This window comes from Diadema antillarum, unplaced genomic scaffold, assembly GCF_040938485.1.
Source record: "Diadema antillarum isolate AM-2024a unplaced genomic scaffold, OU_Dant_1.0 scf00000180, whole genome shotgun sequence".
In the NCBI taxonomy this organism is placed as follows: domain Eukaryota; kingdom Metazoa; phylum Echinodermata; class Echinoidea; order Diadematoida; family Diadematidae; genus Diadema; species Diadema antillarum.
Genome location: NW_027271069.1, coordinates 3,974,007 through 3,986,868, shown reverse-complemented (window position 1 = coordinate 3,986,868; position 12,862 = coordinate 3,974,007). Strand labels below are relative to the sequence as shown.

General features: G+C 40.0%; 1 pseudogene; it reads right to left on the bottom strand.

Moving 5' to 3' along the window:
- Positions 1 to 7,860: 7,860 nt before the first annotated feature.
- On the bottom strand, positions 7,861 to 10,962 carry LOC139723042 (uncharacterized; annotated as a pseudogene).
- Between the last annotated feature and the right edge of the window lie 1,900 nt (positions 10,963 to 12,862).

The following is a 12,862-nucleotide window of genomic DNA, read 5'->3' as shown; positions in this document are numbered from 1 at the left end:
GATGGACCTTCCCAAATAGCCCAGGCAAAATAGGGCTAAGTCAGGTTTGTGAATAATGTGATTAATGTTATGAGAATAGGTTATACTGATTTCATATGCATACAGATCTATGCATCTGAATTGTTCGCCATCTTACAAAATTAGTTATGCTGCATAATGTTATCATTGTGTGCAATAGCACTATTCTTGCTACTTACAGATGGGTGAGGGCTGGCACGTATTCAGGGATGGCACATGGAGCATCCTCATCAGCATACTCATCTGCATTTTCATCTGTGGCCATCAAGTTGATATATGCTCTCACAAGGAAGAAAACAATTCCCAAGAATAAGTTGCATAAATTCTGGGGGCTTTTTCTCTCCCCCCCCCCCCCCTTTCAAATTTCGGCAACGAATTGAACGGTTGACTTGAAAATTGACACAATTATAAGACAAGTCGGGAATGAAAAATCAGACCATTTTTCTTGAAATGTAATTCATTAAAAATCTGAATGTACAAATTTTTTATGAATCAGGGGGAATGTTTGGATTTGGATTTAGAAATTCCAATCAGACTAGATGCACAATGAAGAAAATGGCAGGGGGGTCAAAAAGGCCCTCCCCTTGACTAGAGTTAAATCTGTTGACTACAATAAGCATGATCCAACCGATGTATACAATGAATATCAGACATTCAACAATGATAGTAAACAGTAAGTGGACGTGCCTATTGTATGCATCAGATATAAATACACAGCTGATTTAAGATAATCAAAAAAGCAAAATATCAACAAGTTTCTCTATGAATGCAGTGAACTCTTGTTATAACAAACAAGGTTATAACAAAATTCCTGCTACAACAAAGTGAAAATTCAGGTCGCAACATTATCCCATCTATGCTTTTTTTTTCTTACTTTGGGTGATTGAGCAGGTATGGATTACTTGATTTTCAGTATTAGAATTAGAGGTTTAGGCATTATGTGTACATTATTGTAATAATAATGATATGAATTTATATCGCACTAAATCCACTTAAAGGGATCGTACAGTTTTGGTTGAGATCTAATTTCAGGTTTCTAACATTTTTTGGTGAGATAATGAGAAATCTCTTATGAAATATGAAAGAGCATGTAATTCCATGAGGAATTCAACGTTTATTTGATGAAAATTGGTTTTGAAATGGCTGAGATATCCAAAACAGAGCAATTCAATAAAGTTTGGGACCCACATTTTATTATGATCGCTTTGTTTTACTTTGTGTTTGGATGCTTCAGTCATTCCAAACCTGATTTTCATCAAATAAACTTTGGATTCCTCTTTAAATGGTATGCTCTATACTTTTTCATAAGTGTTTTCTTGGTATCTCACAAAAAGTTAAAAGCCCAATTCTCATCTCCACCAATACTATACTATCCCTTTAATAGAGTGCTCAAAGCGCATACATACTGTTATTACCCCGGTGTCTGGATATCTCATTTCTGGCCAGCAGTGACAGCGCTCTCTCTCTCGACTCCGTGGGGTATCCACACATTAATACACAGAATGTACCTCGTTGATGTATGTAGAGTATGCAAACCAGTTCAGAAGTTTACTCTGAATGCATCCACATGTTATCAATGCAGTTACTGTTTCTGTTTTTGAAGGCGGTCTCTCAAGGACAGTGCATAGTATTGGCCATACTTTATCAGCTATGTCTTTGTTCGGGAATGCATAACGCTTCACAAATGAGTGAAATGGATGCTTTACTATGCTTTCTGTCCCGATCTTCACTAACGTGCTCCTCGGTAGACCTGAAGTGATGTCTCCTCCACAGTAAATGTGGTCTGGGTCGTGATTGAGCAGTGACAGTCTGTACTCTTCTAGAACACTTTCTAGTTTTGACATCTCGTCGGCAGAAGGCACATTAAGAGGCAACTCCTTTCCTCTCCTCTACTATTTTGATAGTATGCAGTACTCACTTTTGTAACAAAAACTCTGCGAGCTGGTCGTCCCTTTTGAATCCTAGGTCGCTACGGCATCTTGCCCACTCCTCGTGAGTTTTTACTCCTATTCGTATCCTCTTCATAGTGTTTCCTCACTTTCTATCATAAGATTCAAAGTACGTCTTTCTCTTTTTCGGTTTCATCTCTTCGGCGTCCATTTTTGTTTGGAAGGAAACAGCAGCAGGGAGATCGGAGACTCCCCTCTAAGCTCATGGGGTAAACAAACCGAACGATCGACGACGCACCCGTGATTACGCAACACTCCCACACTTTCTCTCCCAAATTCACGGAGGTCAGATTGAGGTGAAAAGGTCAACCTCCCAGACCAAGCCGTGCGGGGCACACATTGCTTGCGTGTGCGGAAGATAACGGTTGAAAAAGCCTCAAGCCCAGTGCAGTCAAATTCAAACAGTAGAGGGAGGTACATGTTTGTATGGTCGTTTCACGCAAGAAAGTGTTGGTCCCACACTTTTATCGGACAACTTATTTTTGCTTTTCTCAGCCATTTCTAAACGGATTTTTGTCAAAAAAACGTTGAATTCCACATAAAATTCAATGCTCTTTCATATTTCATAAGTGGTTTCCTCTCCTCCAACGATCTCCTTTCAGGAAAGCTTTCATACTCTGTGTAGTCGGTTGACCACAACTGTCTCCGGGCCATTGTACTGTAATCGCTACGCTTGGTTTTCCGTCATGATCGATTCTTCCACTCATGGATATTTGCAATGAAAAATTTTGCATTATGCGTGTAAAATTGTACTCACCCTCCTCACCCCAAATTTTGGTAGGTATGTGCTGCAGCAAGAAAAAGAAATGCAGGGCCTCCAAAACGGAAACCCGAGCGGTTGAACATGAAAATGAGGGTCTCCGGAACGAGTTTGAGCCGTTTTGAGTGTGATAATGAGGCACTCCAAAACAAGCAGCCATTTTGACCCAATTTGAGAGTGAAAATGCTGCTCTAAATTGCATGTACAGTCATCGGAACGGCAAGGTTCACCAACATATGTAAAATGGCGATTCTCTGGAGCGAATTTCGAAAATGGTGGTCTTTGGAATGGCAAAATTTGTTTTAAAAAAATGGAAACTGGTGATGCTCCGGAACAGATTTTGGGAAACTTTATGCAAATGATATGCTCAGGAACGAAAGCATACATATGACTTGTTCTGCACTTAAACTCACTGAACACATTTTTTATGCCTCCGCCACTATGGCATTATGTTTTCGGGTTGTCCGTCCGTCCATCCGTATGTACGTCCGTACGTACGTCTGTACGTCCGTCCGCTTTCGTTTACGCGATAACTTGAGTAATATTGACTTGAATTCTACCAAACTTGGTCGAAGTATAAAGTATGATGGGGCAATTAGTTGATTAGATTTGGGTGAAATCCGCCAAAGGTCAAAGGTCAAAGGTCAAGGTCAAATCATGAAATTGTATCCTTTTACGCGATAACTCAAGACTGGATCGATCAAATTTCCCCAAACTTTGTTGTAGGATGATGTATGATGGGACAATTACTTGATTAGTTTCTTAGTGAAATCGGACTGAGGTCAAAGGTCATGGTCAAATCATGAAATTGTATCCCTTTACGCGATAACTCAAGACTGGATCGATCAAATTTCACCAGACTTTGTTGTAGGATGATGTATGATGGGACAATTACTTGATTAGTTTCTTCGTGAAATCGGACTGAGGTCAAAGGTCAAAGATCAAGGTCAAATCCTGAAATTTATCTGTTTACGTGATAACTCAAAACTGGATGAAGCAGCTTTCACCAAACTTGGTCCAAGGATGATGTATGATGGGACAATTAGTTGAGTAGATTTTAGTGACATTGGCAAGAGGTCAAAGGTCAAAAGGTCAATGTCAAATGCTAAAAATGTTGCTATTTCCCCAATATCTATGCAATGCCCTAAGGTATTTTCTTGAAACTTGGTGTAGACATGTACTACTGCGTAAAGATTCTCCAGAGAGAGTTTAATGTCATAAGGTCAAAGGTTAGGTGAAAATGTAATATCACTTTTCTCACAAATGGTTCAATGTATCTTCATGGAACTTGGTACATACGCATGTACTGACTGGCAGAGATTATCTAGGGAATTTAGGGGTCATAGGTCAATAGTCATGGGGTCAAAGGTCAAGGTCAACTCCACAATATTTTACTATTTCCCTCATACACTAGTATATATGAAATGCTTGCATCATTAGTTTTCAAACTTGATATATACATGCATTACCTAATGGAGATTCTCCAGGAAATTTCCAGCCAGAATGTCAAAGGTCAAAGGTTAAGGGTCAAAGGCCAGGTTTCTATGCCCCCCCCCAAAAAAAAAAAAAAAAAAATCTATTTGTACTGTAATTACACTCTTTCTTCATACCTTGGAAATTGCTCAATGCATAAACTTATAAAAGGGTCCGTCAGAATTCAAGTAAAAATTCTCAATTCCCCAAATATGTGTACCTGCACTCTTCGACAATCATAGCAAACCCAGTTCAAGGAAAGTGAACATTCAAGTCATTTCTGACAAACCTGTCATATCAATATTTTGCCAGTTATGTGAAACTGTCATGGATCACACATTGTGAAGACATGGTACTATACGCCTATTGGGAGAATCATGCATTATGGCGGAGGCATCAGTCGCCATAGCGACATTTCTAGTTACTCTGTAAATTACGTACATGTGTTTCCATTCTGGTAGGTGGGAGCAAATCATAATCATGGGTAATACAACTGAACTTAAATTTCTGGCACAATTTTAGATGGCGTTGACATAACTTTGATAAATCACAAACAGGTAATGTATTGGGTAATTTACAAATGAGGGGCCGAGCATGAGACGACATACATGTTTTTGTATCTTCTCCATTTCTTCACTTTGTTTCTTTGTCAAACCTGAGTTCCAAACAATGGCGCAGTATTCTAGGACTGGCCTGACATATGCTGTGTAAACGTTAACTAAATGCACTGTAGGCAGGTTAAAGCCCTTCAGAATCCTGAGCGTGTGGAGTCTCATGTTTGCCTGTTTAAACATTTTGTCAACTTGAGCTGACCATTTAAGGTCATGTTACTACAATGATGTTGATATTTATTAATAGTGCACTTTATGCTTTGACATGATTTTCATAGGCATAAAAGGAATCATAACCAAAATTTATAAAGAAATGCAAATTAAAATTTAAAACAGTTCAAAACACTATCCGAGATAAAACTAGATCTCTCAACTCTTCCTTCCACTTGCGCCCCTTCCAACTGAATACAGAGGCTGGCGCGTCTGTACGCGTCTCTAACTGAGCGGATGATAAGTTCTCTGCCGACACCCCTCATGGCCGCTTTGACATGTTCCCAGAGTACTGAAAGGGTCTCTGCGAAAGGTGGTCAGTACACTTGACTCTTCACAAACCCCCAGAGAAAGAAGTCTAGGGGTGTCAGAACGGGAGAACGTTGGGGGTACTCTGTTGGGTGTCCCAATGCTACTACTTGGTTGGGAATTAGTTCCTGCAGGTGCTCTTGGACTAGGCTTGCAGGGCATCCATCCCAATTAGAGCTTAGAGCCCAATTGGTCTAAATTTTCAATACTCTTTTCTCGTTTTTTCTTCCGTATCAGGGCCTGGGCCACTGCCCATACTGTTCCCAACACTGTTGGTATGTTTATGTGATGAATCTCTTCCCTATCAGACAGCAATTCGTCTGTAGCATGATAGCCAAGGGCACACAGCACTTGGATGGTGGGATCAAGCGGATGAAATTGGTGCGTTTGCTTCTCTAGGCATAAAAGGAATCATAACCAAAATTGATAAAGAAATGCAAATTATAATTCAAAGCAGTTCAAAACACTATCCGAGATAAAACTAGATCTCTAAACTCTTCCTTCCACTTGCACCCCTTCCAACTGAATACAGAGTCTGGTGCGTCTGGACGCGTCTCTAGCTGAGTGGATGATACGTTCTCTGCAGACACCTCTCATGGCCGCTTTGACGTGGTCCCAAAGTACTGAAAGGGTCTCTGCGAAATGTGGTCAGTACACTTGACTCTTCACAAACCCCCAGAGAAAGAAGTCTAGGGGTGTCAGAACGGGAGAACGTGGGGGGTACTCTGTTGGGTGTCCCAATGCTACCACTTGGTTGGGAAACAGTTCCTGCGGGCGCTCTTGGACTAGCCTTGTTTGGTGTGCAGGCCGTCCATCCCAATTAGAGCTTAGAGCGTAATTGGTCTAAATTTACAAGACTCTTACCTTGTTGAAGAGGGAAATAGGCAGAGAAGTGAAAGATAAAATAGGGGTACAGTTGCAGTGTAAAGTACGTGTAACAAAAGCCTGGCCAGGGAGTAACGCTTACAGAACTAAAATGCACCAGGTTCATGCTCTCTAGCCCATCAGGCTGTGTTGATGTAGCAACTTGCATTCACCCTGCCAAGTTGGATTATGACCTCCATGTCCTGATAGAAAGCAACAATTAATAGTAACATAAATGCACTAAGCATAATATAACATTATTTACTATATGCTTCCAGAAAACTCAAATTCTAAGGACATCAATACTGAAACTAACATTTCAGTGAACTTTGAAGATCAATTTACAACATATAAAAAAATAAATAAAGATAGACCACTGCCCAACACAAAGTGTAATACCACTACATTTCAAAACAAGTGTAAAATAATTGTATACAGGTGTGATGTAGCAAACACTAGTAACCTGGTAATGTGACAACTTTGGGGATGGAGGTGGCTGGTACCAGCTCTGCTTGTAGGTGTTTCAAAGATGGCCTTCGTCATCATACAGAACAGTAGCAATCCATTCCTGGTTAGCCTCCTTGATAATTCTCTGAAATTGTTTGGGTAAGAATATCTTCTTATACACAGGGAGAATGTGACCTGTACAAGATTGTTCACAAATGAAACTCCTCCCTTGTCATAACTTTTATCATAATCCCATCTCGATCGTAACTTTTTTCTTAAATCAGTGACTTATGATTGAGTTACAGAATACCAATTTAAAAGTTATAACAAACTTCTGTCATAACTTCCGTAAGTTACAGAATACCAACCTATTTTAAAGGCTTTAACTTTAAGTTGGAAGGCTTGGTTCCCAACCCCTCCCGCTCCCGCTAAGCCTTAAGCGGGGGCGACTGTAAACTAAATACTGTATCGCTGCCTACATGGCCGGCGACGGTGTAGACTCTACTGTGTCTGGGGGCACCCTAAGCACTTTCGGTTGAATCTTGCGATGAAATGGCATGACGAACGTTAATTAATAGGGTTTATATAAAAATACTTCCGTTACTTACTCCTGTTAACAGCAGTGATAATAATGGAAATCAGCTTCATTGTTCTTTGATCTTTGCCTACCTTATCTTGGGGTTCTAGGCAGAGATTGGAGCTTCTCTAAAAATGTTATCGTCCTTTTCTTCTCGTTCGGCGAAGCGCAGAGCAACATTTACTTGCATGCACAAAGTTTTGCACCATCACATGACCACTTTTATTCACACGGCATGCTGGCCCAATCGCTTTCGGAAAGTTTCGGAAAGTTTGCATTTGGTTAGGAAAGTTAGCATTTTGGTTAGGAAAGTGTCCCCAAAGCGTTTAGGAAGTTCGGAAAGAGGAAGTACTCCAGTGCGCTTGAAGTGCAAAGTTCCTTTGCTTTGTGAGTTTGCGCTACCTTAGGGGATTTACTCAATAAAGGATGATCCAGTTTACTGACTCTCCAGCCATTGTGATGCTAAAGTGAATTGACAACAATGGCATTATCAAAAATAAAGCAAAGCTGATTGGCGAATGTATTACATGTATCAGTGGTAAATGCCCATAACTCTGTGTTAGTCATTCCAGGGGTTTCAGCTCACCTCCCTGCTCATTCCTGGCATGAGATGTATACAACATCATATATTCATGCTCATGTCTACTTTTCATATTGTTTTTTCAGTTCTTTTCTCAAGCTCTTCTTCCTTCCCACAGAGATTCTTGCCTCTCTCCTGAGTGATGACAGGTAGCACTTGACATACGAAGAAATTCGTATTTTCACCCAGTAATTGATGATTACTGAGAGGAGAGGCTTGGCCAAATGTGGCTCCAGACTGCCCGCAACATTGCTCCACATATTCTGCACCAGAATGTTGTCTGAAATCTGCTTGATCATGCGTTCTTCAATCCCTCAGCTTCACCATTTCCAAGTGTGAGCACCCTCCTTGTTTCTATTTCGAAGGACCTGAAAAGTTTGTAAACATCATCAGAAACGATGAACAGCCCCCCTCTGTTTTGGAAAGTTAGCCAAACTGACTTGTACTGAAGGAATGTATCACATTCTGTGTGGTCATCATCTGCCTTTCTCCACTTCTTCAGAAATGCTGCTACTGCTTGTGCACTCTCTGATTTCAGTTTGCCATACCTCTTGCACAAGGCATACAGGATGTAGTGTTACTTGCTCGTCATGAACCGAAAGTGGATCCATGTCTTGCTCTGGTATGGCCTCTTCTCTTCATGACTTTCTCCAGCATGGCGCACAGAAGGTACTGCTGGAGGAAGCGGCAAGGGAGGGTTTGCTGATTGAGCGTCAGTTCCTTGAACAGGTGGGCTACTCGTTCCCCATCCCTGTACGTCTCGAACCTTGTCAGGATGTATGTGTTGGCCACTGGACCAACAGTTCTCTCTCCTGCGGCACTGATGATCTCAATGATATCCTCCACAATGCTCTTGACCGACTCCATGGCTGCCTTGGATGACAAATCGATGCCATCCGCTAGTTGGATAACTTGGCTGCCCATTTCTGCCCCGTTGCAAAAGTCATCAGACTTCAGCTTCAGCGCAGCTTCCTTAAATATGGGGACAAGGACATGTCTTGATGTCCTCTGGGTTTTGAAGTGCACCAAATTCTTCAAATAAAAGATCAAAAAAAAAAAAGAATGACTGCTACCTGTAATGCAATATCTCTATACTTAAATGCTGTAGTTAGCATAATAAACTGATAATTCAAGAGTACAGTACATATGCTATAAATAAGTCAACTAATAAGATGTGTTCTGTATTTAACTTTACTATTTTTAAGCTAACAAACTTAAAATGGCCTCATACCTACAAATACTTGGTATTGGAGGTGCAGATATGAATAAACATGAGCATTATCTATGAGAAAAAGAAATTGTTTAAAGTAAGAAGGTACCAAGAGATGACTTTGATATAGCATAACATATTTATCAACAACTTCACTGAAATAGTGTACATGTGAGGTAGTGCAAAGGCAGTGTCCTACATGTCTTCTTGTCCATTTTAATTTGCCCACCTTTTTGTTAGCTGGTGAAAAAACCCTGTACACATCGGATGTACCGAGTTAATGTAACGGAGCAATCCCTCGAAAATCACTAGGACATAATTTGTATTTCTCTACTTCAAATGTAAAGTATCAACTTCATTTTCTATCATTACTGATGAGAGTTAAGTGTTTAGTTTCAGTTTTCAAGCAATTGAAACCAAATTTGGTAGGCATTATGGCCCTGAGGTATAGATGTGGAACACATAATTTTTGTGTTTGTCACACAAACCGTTGCCACGGTAACCACCATTTTACCAAAACCTTGCAGATCGAATGACTTTTCTATCATTCTAGCAATTAAAGTCAAATTTAGTATGTATCATGATCTAGAAGTGTAGTTTTGCAAGACACCAATGTGTTAGTATAACGAAAATGTGTTGCCATGGTAACCACTCATTTTTGTATCAAAATAAACCATTTAAGCTATGAAGGTCAAATTTGGTGTACTTGGTATTGACGTCATTGCCCTCATGACATCACATACTATGAAGCAACACTCGGGGCGGGGGTATTAATCACCTTCAGTGATAATTCTAGTTTTTTCTACATGTTGAGGTAAATGCTGTGAAAATGCAGTCTTGCAATCTTTATTTATCAGCATCTCATGAGCCTCATCCATTGCAACCTGAGAAAATTCCTTTCCAGTGAGACTTGACACAAACACACCCCTCTTAAAATGATCTAAGACGTAGACGTCATTTAGTACATACCTGTTTGAAAACTCTGAATGTTCTATATTTTGTTCACCCTCAAATGCCAATTTACACTTAAACTAGGAAGGTTAGAAGATTTATTCTGCACCACATAAAAATATCTCTCCAAAGTATATACAATGGCTTTATCATACATTTCTTTCTCCTGCTGAGAATCCTGCTCAGAGAATGAGAAATGTTCAAGTGAAAGCTGTGACCTTATTGATGTTTTGTAATGTGGTGGTTGAAAAGATGATGGCCCTGGAATATCGAGAGAGTCAAGCTGCACTAATCTTCTGCGGACACTTGGTTTGTTTTTCAAATGCACTGGAGGCTGAGTCATAGCAGAACTGGTACTGGCTATATCAGATACACAAGCAATATTGGTTTGCCATTTCCAAGTGTGAGCACCCTCCTTGTTTCTATTTCGAATGACCTGAAAAGTTTGTAGACATCATCAGAAACGATGAACAGTCCCCCTCTGCTTTGGAAAGTTAGCCAAACTGATGTGTATTGAAGGAATGTGTCACATTCTGTGTGGTCATCATCTGCCTTTCTCCACTTCTTCAGAAATGCTGCCACTGAGCGTGCACTCTCTGATTTCAGTTTGCCATACCTCTTGCACAAGGCATACAGGATGTAGTGTTACTTGCTCGTCGTGAACCAAAAGTGGATCCATGCCTTGCTCTGGTATGGCCTCTTCTCCACGTAGATGCTTCATGACTTTCTCCAGCATGGCGCGCAGAAGGTACTGCTGGAGGAAGCAGCAAGGGAGGGTTTGCTGATTGGGCGTCAGTTCCTTGAACAGGTGGGCTGCTCGTTCCCCATCCCTGTACCTCTCGAACCTTGTCAGGATGTATGTGTTGGCCACTGGGCCAACAGTTCTCTCTCCTGCGGCACTGATGATCTCAATGATATCCTCCACAATGCTCTTGACCGACTCCATGGCTGCCTTGGATGACAAATCGATGCCATCCGCTAGTTGGATAACTTGGCTGCCCATTTCTGCCCCGTTGCAAAAGTCATCAGACTTCAGCTTCAGCGCAGCTTCCTTAAATATGGGGACAAGGACATGTCTTGATGTCCTCTGGGTTTTGAAGTGCACCAAATTCTTTAAATAAAAGATCAAAAAAAAAAAAGAATGACTGCTACCTGTAATGCAATATCTCTATACTTAAATGCTGTAGTTAGCATAATAAACTGATAATTCAAGAGTACAGTACATATGCTATAAATAAGTCAACTAATAAGATGTGTTCTGTATTTAACTTTACTATTTTTAAGCTAACAAACTTAAAATGGCCTCATACCTACAAATACTTGGTATTGGAGGTGCCGATATAAGGAAACATGAGCATTATGAGAAAAAGAAATTGTGTAAAGTAAAAGGTACCAACAGATGACTGTGATATAGCAAAACATATTTATCAACAACTTTACTGAAATAGTGTACATGTGAGGTAGTGCAAAGGCAGTGTCCTACATGTCTTCTTGTCCATTTTAATTTGCCCACCTTGTTGTTAGCTGGTGTAAAACCCTGTACACATCGGATGTACCGAGTTAATGTAATGGAGCAATCCCTCGAAAATCACTAGGACATAAGTTGTATTCCTCTACTTCAAATGTTAAGTATCAACTTTATTTTCTATTATTACTGATGAGAGTTGGTGTTTAGTTTCAGTTTTCAAGCAATTGAAACCAAATTTGGGAGGCATTATGGCCCTGAGGTATAGATGTGGAACACATAATTTTTGTGTTTGTTACACAAACCATTGCCATGGTAACCACAATTTTACCAAAACCTTGCAGATCGAATAACTTTTCTATCATTCTAGCAATTAAAGTCAAATTTAGTATGTATCATGATCTAGAAGTGTAGTTTTGCAAGACACCAATGTGTTAGTATAACGAAAATGTGTTGCCATGGTAACCACTCATTTTTGTATCAAAATAAACCATTTAAGCTATGAAGGTCAAATTTGGTGTACTTGGTATTGACGTCATTGCCCTCATGACATCACATACTATAAAGCAACACTCGGGGCTGGGGGTATTAATCACCTCCAGTGATAATTCTAGTTTTTTCTACATGTTGAGGTAAATGCTGTGAAAATGCAGTCTTGCAATCTTTATTTATCAGCATCTCATGAGCCTCATCCATTGCAATCTGAGAAAATTCCTTTCCAGTGAGACTTGACACAAACACACCCCTCTTAAAATGATCTAAGATGTATCGGGGTAAAGAACGTAACTGATGGAAACAAAACGGAATCAAATATGCATAATTTTGCCTATCAAAGGCAGTGAACAGTGGTACCATTGATTTCAGAGCCGATAACCTTAACTTCCAATTCCCTGTACGTATTGCTAACCAAAGATTGACCCGACATAGGCAATCTTTTACTAAAACTTGGTTTCAAAACCGAAAGTTTCAAATTTCTCAGACATTTCATTACAAAATAAACTGAACTCATTATGCATTGGTGTTTGGATAGATTGTGTGATAAAAACCTGCTGTGATGCCAAAAACTTATGGCAATCTACATACACTTGTATTTACCATCTTTGATATCTGCATGAGCTAAAACATCTTTCACAATGCCCAAGAAGACCTCTTTGGTGAAACGAACCTCATGATCACTCTTATATGATAAGAAACTAGAAACTTGCAACATAAGAATTGCCTCATATATTTGTAACAGAAATCTGTGCATTCGTTTGAAATTTGTACAGCTGCCTAAGCTTTTTAGTGTGGATTGCTTGTGGGTTAACTTGGCCACATCCTTCAAGCCAGCATCCCAGTAAATTTAAGTATCTGGTGAGTCTGCCTTCTCATTTAGTACATACCTGTTTGAAAACTCTGAATGTTCTATATTTTGTTCACCCCCAAATGCCAATTTACA